This window comes from Aulostomus chinensis, chromosome 18, assembly GCF_037954235.1.
Source record: "Aulostomus chinensis isolate RoL2024-O1b breed Wild chromosome 18, RoL_Achi_v1.0, whole genome shotgun sequence".
Taxonomy (NCBI): Eukaryota; Metazoa; Chordata; class Actinopteri; order Syngnathiformes; family Aulostomidae; genus Aulostomus; species Aulostomus chinensis.
In genome coordinates this window covers 24350395-24369387 of record NC_141337.1, presented here as the reverse complement: position 1 = coordinate 24369387, position 18993 = coordinate 24350395, and the positions used below count along the sequence as shown (strand labels likewise).

The 18993-nt window shown below is 41.6% G+C and overlaps 1 protein-coding gene across 4 annotated transcripts in view; it reads right to left on the bottom strand.

The window, feature by feature from the left end:
• The window catches only part of plppr2a (phospholipid phosphatase related 2a), a 79446-nt gene that overhangs the window by 31435 nt on the left and 29018 nt on the right, over positions 1–18993 (bottom strand). The window lies entirely within an intron of this gene.

Sequence of the window (18993 nt, the reverse complement as noted above, 5' to 3'; positions counted from 1 at the left end):
CTTTACTCAAGTAATTTGCATTTTAACACCACTCTTTGTGTCTCCACCTCATTTGATTATATTGGGCTTGACCCACTGCATGTATGGATCCAACTGAAGGGGGACAGAAGGGGCACTGATGACGAGACTCAGAACAGTCTGAGTTGGGGAAGAAAATTGTGGGTATGGACTTGATATTTGGCTTCAGATGTTATTCTCTATCTGTTCTGTTTTTTTGCAGTTTCCCTTTGCTACATTAAATAAGAGCAGTGAGCAAACTGGTAGCAGCCTACATTCAAAAATGGCAAGTGCCATGAAATAAGGCAGGTCTGTTGCGCTATTCCAGTGAATAGTTGTAAAGATATAAAAAATATAAATATTTTGCATTTCCTGAATAGAAAATGGTTAACCGACCAATATCAAATCTTTGTTTTCTCTCCAAAATTCTGGAGAAAGCACTTATTAAACAGCTTTGTGACTTCCTTCTCAGCAACAGCTTATTAGAGGATTTCCAGTCAGGTGTCAGGGTTCATCATAGCACAGAGACAGCACTGGTCAACGTTACCAATGACCTGCTACTAGCATCAGATGAGGGACTGGTCTCTGTGCTGGTCTTGTTAGATCTTAGGGCAGTTTTCAGACCATCAACCATCACATCCTTTTACAGAGAATGGAACATGTCATTAGCACGAAAAGAACCGCACTAAACTGGTTTAGGTCATATAATAGTCAAACTCAGTTTGTACTTACTAATGATTATTCCTTGTAGAACACTACAATCAGCTATGGTGTTCCGCAAGAGTCCATGCTTGGACCACTACTCTTCACTCTATATACTACTACTATATTACTTTATACTCTATCTGCCTCCACTAGGTCACATAAGGAAACACTTGATTAATTTTCATTGTTATGCAGATGACACACAGCTGTACTTCCACATGAAACAAATCAGCTGACAAAGCTTGAGCGCTGTCAGAAGAAAATAAAAACATGGATGACCTGCAATTTTCTTTTAGTAAACTCTGACAAAAGTGAAGTTATTGTGCTGGGCCCTAAACACCGTAGAAACACCCTATTTAATGAGAAAGGTAACCTGGATGGCATCAACCTGACCCCCAGCACCATCGTAAGGAACTAAAGGAGTTAACTTTGATCAGGATCTGTCCTTTAACTCCCACATTAAACAAATCTCCAGGACTGATTTCTTTCTTCTATGTAACATTATTAAGATCAGACACATCCTGTCTCAAAAAGATGCAGGAAAACGTGTCTGTGCTGTTGTCACTTCCAGGCTGGATTACTGCAATTCCCTCTCATCAGGCTGCACCAGTAGGTCCTGAAAGACTCAATTTCCAGCTGGTCCAAAACGCTGCTGTCCGTGTACTGACAAGAACAGGCAGAAGAGACCATATCTCTCCTGTACTGGCTTCTCTGCATTGGCTCCCTGTTAAATTCAGAAAAGAATTTTAAAAAATTGCGAATGTACAAAGCCCTAAACAATCAGGGACCTTCATATTTGACAGAGCTCATAGTCCCCTATTATCCAGCTGGAACCCTTTTTTTCCCAAGATGCAGGGTTACTGGTGGTTCCTAGAGTCTCTAAAAGTAGAATGGGAGCCAGAGCCTTCAGCTATCAGGCTCCCCTCCTGTGGAACCGTCTCATTTCAGTCAGGGATGCAGACACTCTCTCTAAGTTTAAGAGCAGACTTCAGACCTTCCTTGTTGATAGAGCTTATACAGTAGTTCAGGCTGGCCTAGGCTGGCCCTTAGATATGCTGCTATAGGGTTAGATTTTTTTCCTTCTGTATGTCTTTCTCCATTATCTGTCTTTGTCTGTGCTCAGAGTCAATGGTATAACGAAATATTACACATTACATATGGCGTATATTTGTTGAAATTAAAAAAGAACACTTGAGCTGTAATGATGAAGTCAGTAATCATTTCCTCCTCTAATCACCCATGCTGAGATGACAAATGCACAATTGTAATCACGCAAAATCAAACAGAATAATGTAAGGATATAGAGGAGAGACTCCATAAAGCAGTTTGAAGGCCTCTAGGATCTAGATCTAATTCAAATCCCTCTGATCCAAGACATGGCTCCGCCCATATCTATATTAACATTCACACTGGGCATGCATGCATACCTAAATATAAGAATGAGCAAAGATGCACAAAGACATACAGGAAGGAACACATTTAACATTTTCACACACATGAAAAATCATATTTACAAACACTGATTTTGTTTTTATTTGCTCTGCTTCCTTTTTTTAACAGTATTTTATTAAGTTTTTAAGACAAACCAAAAATAAAACACACATGACAGCAAATATACACGCATATACATGTACAAATATATACATACATGCATACATACATAAGTCATACACATTAAATTGCTACTGTATGGGGTCATACATGGACATTTCTTATTTCTCTTGGATCTGGGAAAACATAGCGGAAACAATTCAACAGCATTAATCAGTACCCAGGGGAGGGCATTTTAGTATTCACAGTGGTGCCAGAGGGGCGCCAGTCAATGCTGCAGCGCCCTCTACGTACAAAGTCCGTTGTGCAGCCAGGTAAATAATCTAAAAAGGGTGCCCACATCTTGTCAAAAGCCCCCTCATTCCCCTTCAAAACGGAACTTCAGCGTTCTATAGGCAAAACTTTAAAAATTTCCCCGTACCACTGATTAATAGTTGGAGGCCTGGATTTAATCCATTGCTCTGCTTCCTTATTTGTACCAACTCATTTCTGTTCCTCCCTTGAGGAACCTCGTTTTGCTCTGCTGCTGTTGTCATGGTGAAAAAAATAGCTGAGGAATCAGGTTTCTTGTTTTCAGTATTTTTAGCACCTCCACCCCATATAAAAATCAGTCTTTTGGAATGCTAACAGGTAATACATTGCGCTCTGACAGAAGCTAAAAAAGGTATCATGCTAGCTATTACCATAACTGTGTTTGTTGGGTATTGTAGGTCAGGGGCTGCATGCCCACTTGATAGCAATTCTTAAGAGGAGGGGAGGTGTCTGAGATGAGTGACTCATGAAGCATTCCCTTCTTTTCCTCTTTCATAGTGTAGAGCCTCTCCCTTGCATTTACACAGCATATTGTGGCTGTCTGTGACTCATAGCAGGAGCGCCACTTAATTCACAACACCTTCTTAAAATCAGCAGCATTAAAGCAATTCTTCACCCAGAAAGTTGTTTTTTTTTGCCTCTCAGATATCGGTGCCTTAAGCCCCGGAATATGATTTTACTTCTTTGTGAATTTAAAGAGTCAGGTAGGTATATTAAGCTTTAAGCTGGATAGCATTGCGCCCTAAGTGTTTTAGTTTGTTTGTTTTTAGGTCAAATCAAAGTGTTTGTGGACTGCTGAGCACGCGGTTGGATGAAGATATGGATGATACCTGACGATACACTTGAGAGTTTGGAAACTGACAATTTTGGGCAGTTTTGCTGCAGTTGCTTTGTTGTTGTGTAGCTGATTCTTTTCTCATTCTGAAGTCTGAAATTATTCTAATGTGATCCAATCATAAGGGGTCAGCTCTGCTTCGTGTGTTCCCACTTGGCTTTAAACTGCATCTCCACATTTGTCTCTGGTGATCAGATCTCACCTCTCACTGCAAACACATTCAGTATTTCCGTTTGCAACTTTTTAATCAGTAAATTTACGCGACCGACCTGAAATTCATAGCTATTGCAAGTGGGAAGTATGTTGCTCTTAGCACACAGACATGAAACATGTTTATTTGTTGCTGTAAATCATGACGATAAAACATACACTCAGTCACTCACGTTTTTAATACTACAGCAATGATTTCTTGTTTTGGATGTTTAAGGGGGGGGGGGGGGTAAAGAGATATCAGCTGACCATCGAGACACATTAGCTATTAATTAAGAAATGAGCGGCTCAGCCGGTGATACTTGCCTTAGGTTTTTCAGCTAGCGATTAAAAGGAGAAGAGAGATCACAATAGACTGAGCCTGTTTCTTGTGATGTTTCTAAACAAAATGATGTTTGTATTCTCATAGTATTAGGATTTTTTGTGTAGAATTAGGACTTTATCCTTGAAGTCTAGAAACAATTTTTTTTTTTCCTCAGAGTGGCCCTAAACTCCCTCAAGAAATGAAGGTCTGCTGCCAAGAAGGAAGCAAGAAGAGGGTAAATATTGGAGTGGATTCAGGGCCGGCCCGAGGCATAAGCGAAATAAGTGGCTGCTTGGGGCCCCATAACCACCAGGGGGCCCCCCAATCAGTTTGTTGTTGTTGTTTTAAAATATATGAAATATCTTATAGAAGTGACAACATAATTTATTGAATGAATGACTAATTCGATACAAGAAAATTCTGATTTCATGAGACTCATGTGCATCAACCAGCAGACCCCCCCATCCAGTTCACAATAAGAAAATGGAATGAAATTAAATGAAATATACTTTACCTGTAAAAAGACTAGTGTCAGATTTCCGAGTCAGCGCCACTCTAAGATATTTGCCGATGTAAACTCATATTTCTGATGTGTTCAATTCCATCGGCAGGGTGTTGATAAGAAACAAATTAGGTTTTCATTCATTTCTGTGAGGGGGTATGAAAAGTGCTCCTGCTGATGAGAAGAGGGCTTATTGGGTCATCACAACAGATCAGATGAATGAAAAGACAAGGACAGTCATTAAGTGCTTACATTTTGAATCAGAGGAGCACTTCAGTATTCAACACTTTACTTTTTTATTTGAAGATGAGATGGCTACAGTTCTGTTTATCTCATAAACTTCTGCAGGGTCACATGTTTGGAAAATAGGATTAAGAAGCCTGTAGATTACCTGGAGACAGATGTTGGTATGAGTGACAAAAATGAAACTTCAACAATAATACACATTATTTTCAGAGGAGAAATGGTTATGCATATGAATATGCTAAGTTAGGAGGTAAAGGAGCCATGATATCGAACTGGTTATCTTCTTATGGTATCGGTGGAGGAATTGAGCTGTTTCTGCTGGGACCTCTGGAAAATGACCCAAAACATAAGGCCAAATGTAAAACCAGCCAAGAACACAGTCAAGTGAATATTTCTTTGATGCACAGACTGTGTGAGGAACTGTCATACCTGTACATAAACCTGTGTTTGTATCTAATTTGGCTGTATTATCTGGTAAGTGAACTCAGATGTACTCAGCACAAAGGGTTAGGGTGATGAATGCGTAGTATTGTTTTCACATGTTTTGTTCATATATAGTTTAAATTGTCCTTACTTTTATTGATGTGTTTTGTCTGAAGGTGCTTGCAAGAAGAAAATCAATGGAAGTAAGTTTCTACAGACTAACAGACAAGGTTGGAGTTTTCTAACCATCTAAGACTGAATTTCAGTCAAAATGGTAACAACTGGCTTCATCAGATTCACAACATGGCTCAGTGCATTATTCAAAACACGACATGTGTAGACATGTGTGTCAAAATCCAAAATCGTGTGTCAAAATCAATATGAAGTACTGTGGTTCTGTGGATATACACAGCACGCAGAAGGTGTTCTACAGTCTTAGAAATAAATCTTGTTCCTGTAACAATGGCTTCATGTTCTGTTTACGATCTCTATTTGAAATGAGTGGCATTGCAGGACAGGTAATAAATGCAGGAGGTAATAAATTACTGAAAATTTCAAAATACAGCTGAAATGACAACCTAGTTACCATCTGGGTAGTCCAATAAATACATCACCTTACAATGGACAAAGTGAGACAAAACAATTAAATTCAAAATTTCCTTTCCAATTTGTAAGAATGACATTTGTAAAGTTCTAAAACTGTACACTACAGGATAACTCTACACTCCACTCCACTAAATGTAGCTCCTATAACATAATAAAAAGTGAAATGCCACTCACTGACCAGACACGATCGAAATTATAGCTGCCATAACAAAACAACATAACATAACAAAACTGGAACATCATACTGTGGTGTGAAAAAGTATCATGATTTATTGGTGTATTGATTTTATTGCACACTGCTAGAAATAAAGGATACGTGTTTTCAAATATTGAAATTAACTGGATGAATTCTTGAATGGGGCTGCACAGTGGTGCAGTGGTCAGCACTGTGGCCTCACAGCAGGAAGGTTCCGGGTTCGAGTCCCGGCTCGGGCGCGGGATCTTTCCGTCAACTGGGGACGAGGCTGATTGAATACTCTAAATTGACTGTAGGTGTGAATGTGAGTGTGAATGGTTGTTCGTCTGTGTATGTTGGCCCTGTGATGGACTGGTGACCTGTCCAGGGTGAACCCCGCCTCTCGCCCGTAGATGCTGGGATACTGGGATAGGCTCCAGCCCCCCCCCCGCGACCCTTACTAGTAAGGAATAAGCGGAAGATGACGATGGAATTATCGAATGAATACATGGAATACATGGGAGGAAGCCAAAGCATGATCCATGGTATACAGCAGACCTCACAACAGACAAAGTCAGCATCCTTTATCTCAAGTTGCGTAGTAGCTGTCACTGAAAGGGCAGAGTGACACATTCCCAAAGGCACTATTGAGGATGGGGGGGTACCCTTTCTCAGATGACTCCTATGTTTTACCTGATATTTAAGTTTATGACATGAGAACTGTCGCTGTGGTTCTCTTTCAAGTTACCCATTCTCCCCTTTGACTTTAAAATGCTGATCAAAGGTCGAACCTCTTCTGCTTCCCTCAATTTAATCCAGTTCTTACATTTGACTCTGTTGTGTTTCTGAATTTCTCAAAAATCCCTAAACTCTTCATTTACTCCTGTCTGTGTTTTCTAGCATTCACACCTCTGTGGTGTCATAGTGCAGTCACTAAGCACATATGGTGTATAATGCCAAGATGTTTAAAAGAGCAGAGGCATCAAGATGACTGAAAAAAAAAAGACAGAGAATTTTGGGTACACTATGGGAACAAGTCCAGGGTACAGCAATAGCCGATGGCATGTGGAAGACCTACTGCAATGAGTTCACTGCAGCTCTTAAAATACGATCACTCTCCCTCCCTCTCTTAACCTGGATAAAAACACGCCATGCTTGCACAAGTCCAGATTCTAACCTTTTTTTTTTTTTGACAAACAAGGATAGACAGCTTTACAAGGCTAGCCATTCCTAATGGAAATCCATTAATACTTTATTATTAAGAATCCTTATACTGATTTATAGAGCTGTGCATCGACCATCCATCCATCTGACCTTTTGGTGGACATCAGGTTCTCAAACTGCAGCCTCAGCAGGCACATACTAGCACCACGCAGTCGATCTCTGATCTGTGGCCAAAGGTGGCCATGCTTCAACATTGTGTTTCTTATGGTCAATCCATGCTTAGAAAAGGAGTCTCATAATTAAACAACCTTTAAGTTCAGATCAAGGAGGCCAGCCTCCCTTCACTGCCCTCCAGGTTTCTCCTTCATTGTCAATATGAGCTATGAGATCCCCAAACAGAAGTGCTGAGCTACAAACATACATGAGGATACTCATGAATACACACATCCGCCAACCCCTTTCATCCAGGTCAACTCTGGAAAAATATGTCTAGCACATTTCAGACACTTTGGTTCCATATCTCATACTATTACTTTTAGTTTTTAAGAGATATAACTTATTACTTGATTTTTTTGTCTTTTTTTTATTTTTTAGTAACAGTACATTATTAAATAAGGTATTTTTCATTTTTTTCTCTATGCCTACAAAAATAGAGAAGAAAGAAAACCTCTCGAATGTCATTCCTGGGCTCCATACACCAGTGATATTTAAAAGTGAAGACTTCACTACCTAGAAAGACACAAAGCAGAAAGTATTCTGTGTGTTAGTTTTTCTGAAGAGGATAAACATTGTGGAGGGAGAGTTTTTTTTCCCCCAGCAGCTACTACCACTCTCACCATGTTCTCTACTAGTTTGCTGAAGGTACACTGCCCTCTTCCTGTTTAGTGAAGAAAATCAACCAGATTTACCATATTGTCTAAGCAAATGACCCAAAATGCAATGCTGTGGCTGCCAGCCTCCTCAACAATAGTCTCCTTCAATCAAAATTATCTGAAGTTCCAGTAGATGTGATCATATAAATACTTATGTTCACACCATTGCAACTTAGACCTCCACAGAATATTTTAGCAGCCTTAGAGCCCTAACAAGGGTTACTGTGTCCCTCAGTCTTGTTTTCTTTCTCCAACGCTTCCTCTGGAGGTTCAGTCATCTCCCTGGATACTGTTAAAGCTGTGTTGCCTGAAAGAGCTGTTTTGTGTTTTACGGACAGAGGATTTCGAGCAGAAGGACGATGAGGCACAGGGGTCCACCGTCAGACACACACCGTCCATTAAGAGGTCTGTCGACAACACGCTACATTGCACCCGGTCAGCATGACAGCAGTCCTGAAGGAGAAAGAAGCTAAGAGGAAGGAAGGAGGCAGAAGTGGATTGGGAAAGAATTGAAGTAAGGAAGAGAGAACACATGTCTGAAACAGGTGTGAAGATAAGACTGGCTGGCAAAAAAACAAAACAAAACAAAATGTCTTCCTCCTTTTGTTTTGACTTGTTTCTTCCACAGAGGTTCACATAGCTCTACTTCCACTGGGTTGTCAGCAACACAAACACAGCGCTGTACCTTGTAGAAATAGTAAAAAAAATGACGCAATTTTGACTCCACATTTCTGATTTTGCCCGTTATATCATATATATCTGTCCCTAGCCCCTTGCCTTATCCATCATATCTTACGTCCAAAACCTAAAACGAACCAGGACCTAATTCGAACCCCCACTCCAAACCAAGTCTTCATCCTTAAACCTTACATATGTAAGCATACTAATACTAATGTTCTCATGTCCAGTCTACTGGGAATAAAAAAAAACTCAACACAAAAGTCTAACCTGCAAAAACACAAACGATGACCTTAGACCAAACAAAGTGCCATTCACCTCAGCAGGGATGATTAACATATTCAGCACTGTGATACAACAGATGCAAACTCAAAAAATGCTCCCAACACTCTATATATCTCAATTCTCTCTCCCTTATTCAGCCACCACACTCCTCTAGCTGGCTGCTTCCTCCAGTGAGGACTGTTGTCTGAGCTCTTGTGTAGAGGTATATAGGGTATGCCAAAAAGTAGAGATTGAGCCATTGCTTTGATAAATGTTTGCTTGTAGTAGACACTTGAACTTTTAGCTCCTTTTTCATTGGGCAGAAAACCCACAACACCTGGCTCGTTTTTCTGCAAGGGAACAGCTTTAATCGGCATTCACTCACAACTCAAATGGTACTGCTGAAGCTTGCTGCAATCTGCACTGATGGGAACACAAAAACAAAACCAATTCACGCTATTTGTCCATTTGCATTCCAGCAGTGACACCCTCTAACATAGTTTTTATAATATTTAGTCAGAAAAAAAAGCCTGAAGCAAAAGACCCCCCCCCAAAAAAAACACCATTCAAATGCTGCTTTTAGTACAGCTACTAGCATCCTGTCAAAAGAACCTGCACGTTATCACCTCTTAACTCATAAACCACCTCACCTCTCATAACCTGTATGAAAATTTTCAATCCCTGTTAAGCCCAAAACACAGCATTGAACAGCCCTCCTCAAAGTCACGAATGATCTTCCTCCTCTCCTCAAAGTCTGGCAACCTCAGCATACTGATTCTTTTTAACAACTCAGCAGCTTTTGATACCACCAGCCACACATCTTCTGCCTGGAATCCCTCCTCAACACTACTGGTACTGCTCAATGGGTGCTTGGCCCCTTTGCTTCATTCTCTACATGCTCCCACTTGGCAACATCATGTATTGCCACAGCCGCCACTTTCACTGTTACACTGACTACGTCCAGCTTTACATTTCACCTGAAACCATCAAAACCGAAACTCACTCCACTCTCACCAGCTGTCTGTTATATAATAATGGATGCAAGCAAACTACCTCCATCTGGAGTATGACAAAATGAACATCATCGGTCCCAAATCCAGCACCGAACCATCCACAACCACAACCCGAAAATGACAACTCCACTCTGTCTCCCTTCTCACACGTCCACAACCTTGGTGCTATGTTCGACAGCCACCGAACCTTGGAAAATCATGTCAATCAATTCAAAAACTATTGCCAAAATCTAGCCATTGTTGAGGACTGTATAGCTTTAAGGGAAGGGACACTGACGCCATACGGTTTGTGTTCTGGGTTCGGAAGCTTTAATACAGTATACCAACTGGCTTCTGTGAGCAGTTATTGCATAACGTACACAAACATGGTGTCATAAGTACTAGAACCCGAACAAAAGTGCATAGAAGGTATAAATACCACCGAGACATACGAAAATGAGTGTTGGAATAGTGAATAAGATAGATAAGTCAGTTAGCTAGCTAGCTAGGCTAATGGTGAGCGCAGCAATCACCATGGCATCCAACATTACACTGCCAAAAAGATGATAATGACAGGCGATCTCGCATTCAACTGGGAGAACTTAAGAGCGGAATATGAAGACTACTCACTAGCATCAGGACTGGGCACGAAAGAAAAAGAAGGGCAAGCAGCGACCTTACGGAATTTGATGGGCAGTGAGTGTCGGCACATATACAAGCACAACCTGGGCATAACTGAAGCACAAGCTTGCTGATAAACTTGAGAAATATTTCAAGCCAACAAAGAACGTTGTCTTTTAGCAGTATGTGTTCAGTAAATGCAAGCAAGATTAGGGTCAGCCCACTGATTCATTTGTAACCAGGCTGAGGGAAAAGGCTGCGTCCTGCGAGTATGGAGGGCTCAAAGAAGAGCGAATAAGAGACAGATTGGTGCTTGGAGTTTGTGACAACAGCATGAAACACCGCTTGCTCCGAGAGAAGACACTCACACTGACATCAGCCATAAACCTGTGTCGGGCGGTGGAGATGACCGACATCAGATTAAAAGCGATGACACAGCAAGACAGGCTAGTGGTGTGTGAGAGTGTGAATGCAACAGATGGACATTGACAGAGAGCTACACCAGGTAGACAGGTGTGCCAGGATAGGCCATAGACTCAGGCAAGGGACAATACTACATGTAAATACTGCGGCAACATGTACAGGTGTGGGCGACCTGTGCCCAGTATATGGAAAGAACTGTCGTAACTGTGGGACTGCAAATCATTTTGCAAAAATGTGCATGAAGAGAAGCCAAGCCACAGACAGCTGAATGAAACAGATGTGATCAACCAAGAGGACACAAACAAGGACACTCTTGAATTCCTATACCCAAATGAGTGCATAGGTGCAGTTCAAGGGCAGGGAAAGAAATGGTTTGCCAATCCAGTCATGAATGGTAGGTCTCAGAGATGTCAGCTACACTCAGACACTACCTGTAATGTCATGAGCATAAAAGATAAGAGGAGGCTAGCGCCAGAAGTGAAGTTACGGCCAAGTCAAACCAAGCTAGTGCTGTACTCAGATGAGACAGGGTGTTCTGTAGGGATATTCAGAACAGAGTGTGTAGTGAGGGGGGAGAGGTACACACCAGACTTTGAGATAGGAGGGGCAACCAGAGGCCACTACTGTCAGGTTCAGCAAGTGAGTGCCTTAATTAATGCAGTATACCATACGCAAGGAGCTTCTTAACGTTCAGTGGCATGGGGACAGTGTTATGTAATGTTGTTACATTGTTCCCCTATTCAGTGAGACACTGTTGTTTTATGTTGTGGCTTCACATTGTTGCACTTAAATACTGTTACACTGTTGCACTCAGGGGAGTTAATTCAGTAAGAAATAATCACCTAGGTTATCCTTTTACATGATTGTTCTAAATGGGAATTTAAAATGACATTGTTAGGTACACTTAATTATAAGTTCATTTTTATCTACAAAAGGGGAGATATTGGGCACTGTATAGCTTTAAGAGATGCTGACATCATGCGGTGTGTGTTCTGGGTTTGGAAGCTTCAATACAGTTCACAAACTGAGCATCCGGCTTCTTTGTGTAGTTATTGCATAACGTACACAAACAGCCATCACTCCTCTTCACAGCTGCTGAAACCATGATTCACATCTTTATCACATCCAGAATTCCATCCATCCATCCATCCATTTTCTACCACTTATCCTGTTAAGGGTCATGGGGGGGTTGGAGCCTATCCCAGCAGCCTTCAGGCGAGAGGCGGGGTGCACCTTGGACGGGTCGCCAGTCCAACGCAGGACCAACACATAGAGACAGACAACCATTCACACTCACAGCCACACCTTCGGTCAATTTAGAGCATCCAATTAGCCTCGTCTCCATTTGCATTTCTTCGGACTGTTGGAAGAAGCTGGAGTACCTGGAGAGAACCCACCCAGGCACAGGGAGAACGTGCAAACTCCACACAGAGAGACCCCATGCTTGAGCCAAGCCTTCTTGCTGTGAGGCGACAGTGCTAACCACTGCACCACCGTGCTGCCCACATCCAGAAGTGACTACTGCAATACCATCCTCCATGGCTCGTAATCCAAAGTCCTCAATAAACTCCAGTATATCCAGAACTCTGCTTTCGATCTGCTCACCCACAGCCTGCTCATGTGACCACATCACCCGTGTCCTCCAGATCCTCCATGGGTTCCCTGTCCCAGAACAGTTCAGTTCAATGTTTACCTCACCTGTAAAGCCTTCCACAACCAGGCTCCCTTCTACCTCTCTGGCTTCTCCACCAGCACATGCCCTCCCGTCACCTTGGCACATCTGAGGCAAACCTCCTCTCACTTCCACACAGGACCAAGCAATGGGCTGAGGGGACATAGCCTTCTCCTTAGCTGCCCCCTCCCTCTGAAACTCTGTCACCCAACACATCAGAGATGGTACTGATCTTATAATAGATCTTATAATATTCAAATTCCTCATCAAAACTCATCTTTAAAACAGTTTTTAATATATGATTCTATTATATTATTGCTTTTACAACCATGTTTACTATTTTTACTGTTCTCTGTAAAGTGTCCAGAAGGTATTTTTATTATTATTTCCTAAGATTGTACACAAGCCCCAAGATATTACACTACGGCTCTTTTTTTAACATCTTTCAGTGCAGTGACTGTGTTTGTGACGTCAAATGTGACACATCTAAGAAAAGAAAAACCCTTCAACCTCTACCACTCAATGCCAGAAGCACTGACACTTATCCCAACTGTTGTTTCCAGCAAGACCAGAATTTTACATTTTCTCCTAATGGTACAAGAACAACTTTATGGTTTCCCTCTTTTATGATTTTCTGAGCATTTTCAGCAAATTTGCCCCTGCCAGGTTAAACACAATGGCAACACTGCAGCTACAATGGGGATGTGGGCACTGGTGCTTTTTAATGGGTTTACTATTCCATGGTCCATACCTCCTCCAGGTTTCGTTAAATTTGGCGTGGTTCCATTTTCATATCCTGTGGAAAAAATGGACCTGCCAATAAGGTAACAGACAAAAGTGAAACGGTATTCTTGGCGAGGATCGTCAAGGGTCTAAATGTATTTGTGGAAATCCACTTGCCCTTCCTCTTGTGCTCTGTTTTACTCTGCAGTGACCATGACTAAACCCAACAATAGTACAATGAAGATCAACAATGCAGTTCCTTGGTGTTAATGCTGAGAGACACAACATGCCAGGACAAAGTGCAGAGCACAAAAACATGATACATTATTGAACAACTGCAAACAGTGTTGGCATGCTGTCTCTGCTTTTCGCTGTTATATATTCCAGAAACAAGGGTGATCTTTGAAGACTGCAACCTCAAATTGGTATATTTTGCTTTCACTAACCCAGAAACCTCCCACCAACCAACCTTGTTGGTTGTCACCAACCCCTCCCAAACAACGTATCACTACCTCTGTGCTCCCGAACACTTCTTACCTTTCATTGAAAAAAGATATGCCATAACACATTTCTTCAAACAGGAAGATTCAACAATTCTACAGTTTTATTTAGCAGAAACTTTTGTCTAAAGCAATGTATAACACAAGCAAGAATTTAGACTGGAGGGAAAGCCTTAGTAAGATTTCTATCGCCTTAATGTAGGTTGTTTTGTGTGAACTAGAAACTGACAGGCGGTCAGTGCTAATTACAGCTTCCCAGCAGGAATTGGAATAGCTGGGAGGCCTGCACTGATCTCTAATCTGTCATTTTAAATGGAAGAGTGGCTCCCTGCTGACACTGGGACTAAGCAAACTAGGAATGCGGACAAAAAGCATTCACAAAGCCCAATTCTTGAAGTAGATATACCAGTTACAGTCTTTGTCTGCAAGAATTACCCTTGTTTTACATCAAAATGTTTATAATGCTGCCCAAGTGCTTGTCTGGGTTCCAGCCAATGGGTTATTTTTGCCATTTTTTAAAAGATTGTTGTTTTATTGTGAAAAAGGAAAGGGTAAAAATGTTCTATTCTTCCTCATTGTTGAATTGGCAAAAAACAATTTAGCTGACTCTAGGCTTCTAAACATACTTGTTCTTCTTGATCTGATTTGGCCTTTGACAAAATCTCATGTTATATAGTGCTTTACAGACCATTGTGATCACTGGCACCTCTCTGACAGGGTTTAGATCAGATGTCTCTGCACTCAGTCTGTCCAATTCTCCAACAGTGTTCCCCAGAGCTAGGTTTTGGACCGTCTCATATTTTGGCATCGATTTTCACTGCTCGTATGCTGATAACACCCAGCTCTATATTTCTAATAAACCTACTTCCACTCATCTGCCTGACTGCCAAGTTTAAACCTTTTTGCGCAAAATTTTCTTCAACTTTATAGCAATAAAACTATCTGTCTTGTAGATTCCAAGTCTGAAAGTTTTTCTATGACCATTGATGCCTGCAAATTTTCTTCTTCTTAACCTCAAGTTAAGAGTCGGAGTGTCTTCCTGAATAGCACATTATTTTTCGAGGAATACACCAATAGTGTTACTCACAATAGTAAGTCCATGTCCATAGCGTGATTTCAAGCTCCTGCACCTCACCTTCAAGGCCCTCCATAATGTCATATAGTAAGTTTGACTGTGTGTATGTACACGTGTGCAGATGAGAGTGGGTCTATGGGGTAACTGAATACAAAAGGGGACAGTGTGTAGAGAGGGGACTGAGGAGAGCACTGAAAGAGCTGAGCACAGTGGCGACAGGACACTTGGCAAAACACAGGTGAGAGAGCAATGTGGCAACCTCCAAGAGGGGCTCCATGGGGTATTGAAACACATGACTACGACAGGGAGAAACACACAACAGGGGAGGCATGGTGGGATTCGTAGAGGGGTGAGGCGTGCTCGGAGGCCCTGCAACTATGCTTCACACCTGTCTCCACCTTTGGGCTTGGGTGGATTAAAGCACCAAAACAGAGGGCTTGCTTGGCCCTCTTAGACTCTGTATTTGAGTTTTCTATATATTTTAGGAGACATAAAAGACTCCTGGCTCTTGACACTTTTCTGCTATCAAACCAATACATCCACAGACTTACATCAACAACAGTTATGCCCCACTTAAATGTAGAATAGTATATTCAGTCAATTTTCAAAATAAAACACCATGTGCAGGCTCCTGATTGCAAAAACAGACCTGAAAAGGCCACAATACAAACACATAAAGAATGTGAGCAAGTTACCAAAGTCGGCAGGCAGCGAGAAGTGCAGCTGTGTGGAGGACCGATGTGATCAGTGTTGCACCCAGGATGCAGTATGGCCATGAGAGGGAAATTCTTGATCAGCATGGAAGTTCTTTACTGGGAGTGATGAGGACATAAAGCTTGTAATTTTTATAACATGCCAGGCTTAAATGAACCACGGGGAACCACAATGAACAAGAAACCTCAAACTCAATCAGCCTGTTGAGTATGCCCAGTTTTCGTTGAAGAAAATTTCCTTAGACAGAAAATCTGAATCTGCAAGAATTAGTTTTGGCATGTTACACAATCAAAAACATTGGAAATCAGAATCAGCCAAGAAAAATGCAATTGTTGCATTTCTAGTTATGACAGAGTACTACAATTCTACAATTCTACAATTTCATTTAGCAGACGCTTTTGTCCAAAGCGACGTACAACACAAGCAAGAATTTAGACCTAATTAAGGAAAAGTCCATAGGAAGTGCAAAAGTGCTTCAGTTGTGATTTGGTCACAGGTACTGCCATCTAGTGGCAGAAGAAGTGTCACCCCCCCCTCCCTTTTTTTTTAAATTTTTGACAGACATACAACATCACACAACACAGTTGGTGCTACATAATCACTAAGTGCTGGGTCTTGGACCCTCTGACTTATTCTACCCCAAAGAGGAGAAGAGTCAGGTTAAGTGCCTAGGTGCTCTCTGAACAATTGAGTCTTCAATCGTCTCTTAAAAGTAGAGAGGGACTCAGCAGAATGCACAGAGTTCGGTAGTTCATTCCACCATTTGGGAACAACAGAAGAGAAGAGTCTGGCTAGAGATTTGGAGCAGCGCTGGGCTGGAAGCACCAGGCGTCTTTGGCATGCAGAGCATAGTGGGCGAGAAGGAGAGTAGACCTGGATCAGGGATTCCAGGTAGGCTGGAGCCGTTCTTGTGATTGTTTTGTAAGCCAAGAGAAGTGCCTTGAATTTGATCCTGGCTGCCACTGGAAGCCAGTGAAGAGAAACCAGCAGCGGGGTGACATGTGCCCTTTTGGGCTGGTTGAAGACCAGACGTGCTGCTGCATTCTGGATCATCTGCAGAGGCTTGAATGAGCCTGCAGGGAGGCCTGCCAGAAGAGAGTTGCAGTAGTCAATGCGTACAAAGAGTACAAACTGAATGTGTATTATAAGACACTTTTTCAATTATAAATCTCAGCAGATTATACATATTTTTTCAGTGTATAGTGAAATATGAATCTGATCTTGAATTACATTTACACCTTATGTTCTCTACAACAGATACAAGATCTGAAAAATACACTCTGCCAACATTAATCTTTTTTCTCTCATGTGCCCTCTCAACATTTCAAATGATGACGCACACAGTGACATAGACTGGAGCTTTGACTTGGCCACCTATACTAGTCTGACAGTGGGGAGCATGAACAATAGCTTTTGGAAAGTAGAAGGAAAAAAAGACTCATAAAAGTTTGTCTGCTGTTTAAAAAAGTAAGAGAGTTTGTAAGAAGCATTTTAGAGACCAAAAGTTTAGATGGGGTACTTAAGAGTAAAATATTTGGAGGAATGGATGTTGAAATAAGAAATCTGTTGAAGCAGTGATGCATTCAGGGAGCAGATGGAGTCGCAGCAGCAGAGTAAAGGAAGAGGAGGTCTTCAGGGAGCGGGAGAGGGTGGGAGCAACATGGTGACATCGGGCAAGTTAATAAAAAGGAAAGGAGAATGGTTGCTTGGAGAGTATTGACCTGCATCTTTTCAGCAGTGTGTTTTTATGAGGAGTAAAGGAGAACAAAGGCATGTGGAGAGCAGCAGAGAAACAGAGTGGGAGCTTTTGTTCTGTTTTTATGTGAAAAAGGCCAAAAGGGAGGGAGAGTCCAATGGGAAAAAAGATGAAGGGAGCATCCCTTTAAGCATTCCCCAATCCACTCTACACCCCTAATGCAGCTCTGTTTTCATTCTGTCAGGTATCTTAAAAGATAGTACAGTGCAATAACACAAGCACAAATCAGCTGGAGGGTTAGATGTCTGCTTGCCTTCAGTGTGGTCATAAAATGGCAGTACTTTTACATGTTTGATCTATAATAAATTATCTAAACTTTTTTTTTTCTGTGTCAACAATGGTAACACGTGAAGTGTCCTGTAGGATCACTATGCAGAATAAACTCTGTTGTTTTTAGGCTTTTCAAACAAACAATTTTGCATTTTTGTTCCAAAATGTCCACCAGGGGGCTGTACTACAAAGCAAGTACAGCACTTCTAAGGTATCCTGTTCATTCCTTCTACATTACTGTAATAAAGCTGTCATCATGATTTGAAATTCAATACATCATCATAACTACAATCTAATTATAATCTGAGTATTTCATTGCGACCGCAATCAAAATATAATCTGAGTATGTTATTTTGGGTGTAGTTTAACTGTAATCTTCGTATGTCATCATGACATCAATCAAACTTTAGTTTCAGTATGTCATGGTGATTAACACCATGTAATCTCAGCATGTCATTGTGCCAGTCATGATTACAGACTGGTATTAAAGTCATTATGGTCATACTGAGACTTTTTGACAAGAGACAGTTTGTTAACAATCATTTTTACTTACTGAGATTAGGCATCATGACAGTTCGATCGCAGTCATGATGATATACTTGAAATATACTTATGATGTCAGACAGACTACAAATATGATGACACACTGAGATCACAGTAAGAGTCACTGTATGAAGATTCTTCCACAGTCTCTCATTTTCCATTGAACATAATGAAGAACAAACAAAGATGAAAACGTCTCTCTGACAAAGATTCATTAAAAGACACAAGACAGTGATAACGCCATGGGCCAAAAAACGTTGATATTCAGTGCAGATGCTTTCCATAGGAGTGACAACTTCATTCTGATCTAGATGGTATAATGTGACATCTTAAACTGCATTACAGCTTAAGACCAAGAAAACTGGCGAGATTTGACCATCAAAGCTAACATGTTTTCCATGTAAAATACTGTCTTATGTTCTCCATCCATCTATCCATCCATTTTCTATGGGAGCGGGGGGGTGGCTGGAGCCTATTCTAGCTACCATCAGGCAAGAGGCAGGGTACACGGGGGTGGGTGCACCCTGGATATGGATTAACTGAACTGAAGCTGTTTTAAACATGGGTGCATAGCTGTTGAGCTTGTAATCCATCCATCCATTTTGTACCACTTATCCTGTTGAGGGTTGTGGGGGGGCTGGAGCCTATCCCAGCTACCTCTGGGCAAGAGGCGAGGTTCATCCTGCATGGTCGGTCCATCGCAGGGCCAACACATATAGACAGATGACCACTGGCTCTCACAGCCACACCTACGGTCAATTTAGAGTATCAATCAGCCTCGTCCCCTCTTGATGTCTTTGGACTGTGGGAGGAAGCCAAAGTAGCTGGAGAGAACCCAGCAGGAACAGGGAGAACATGGA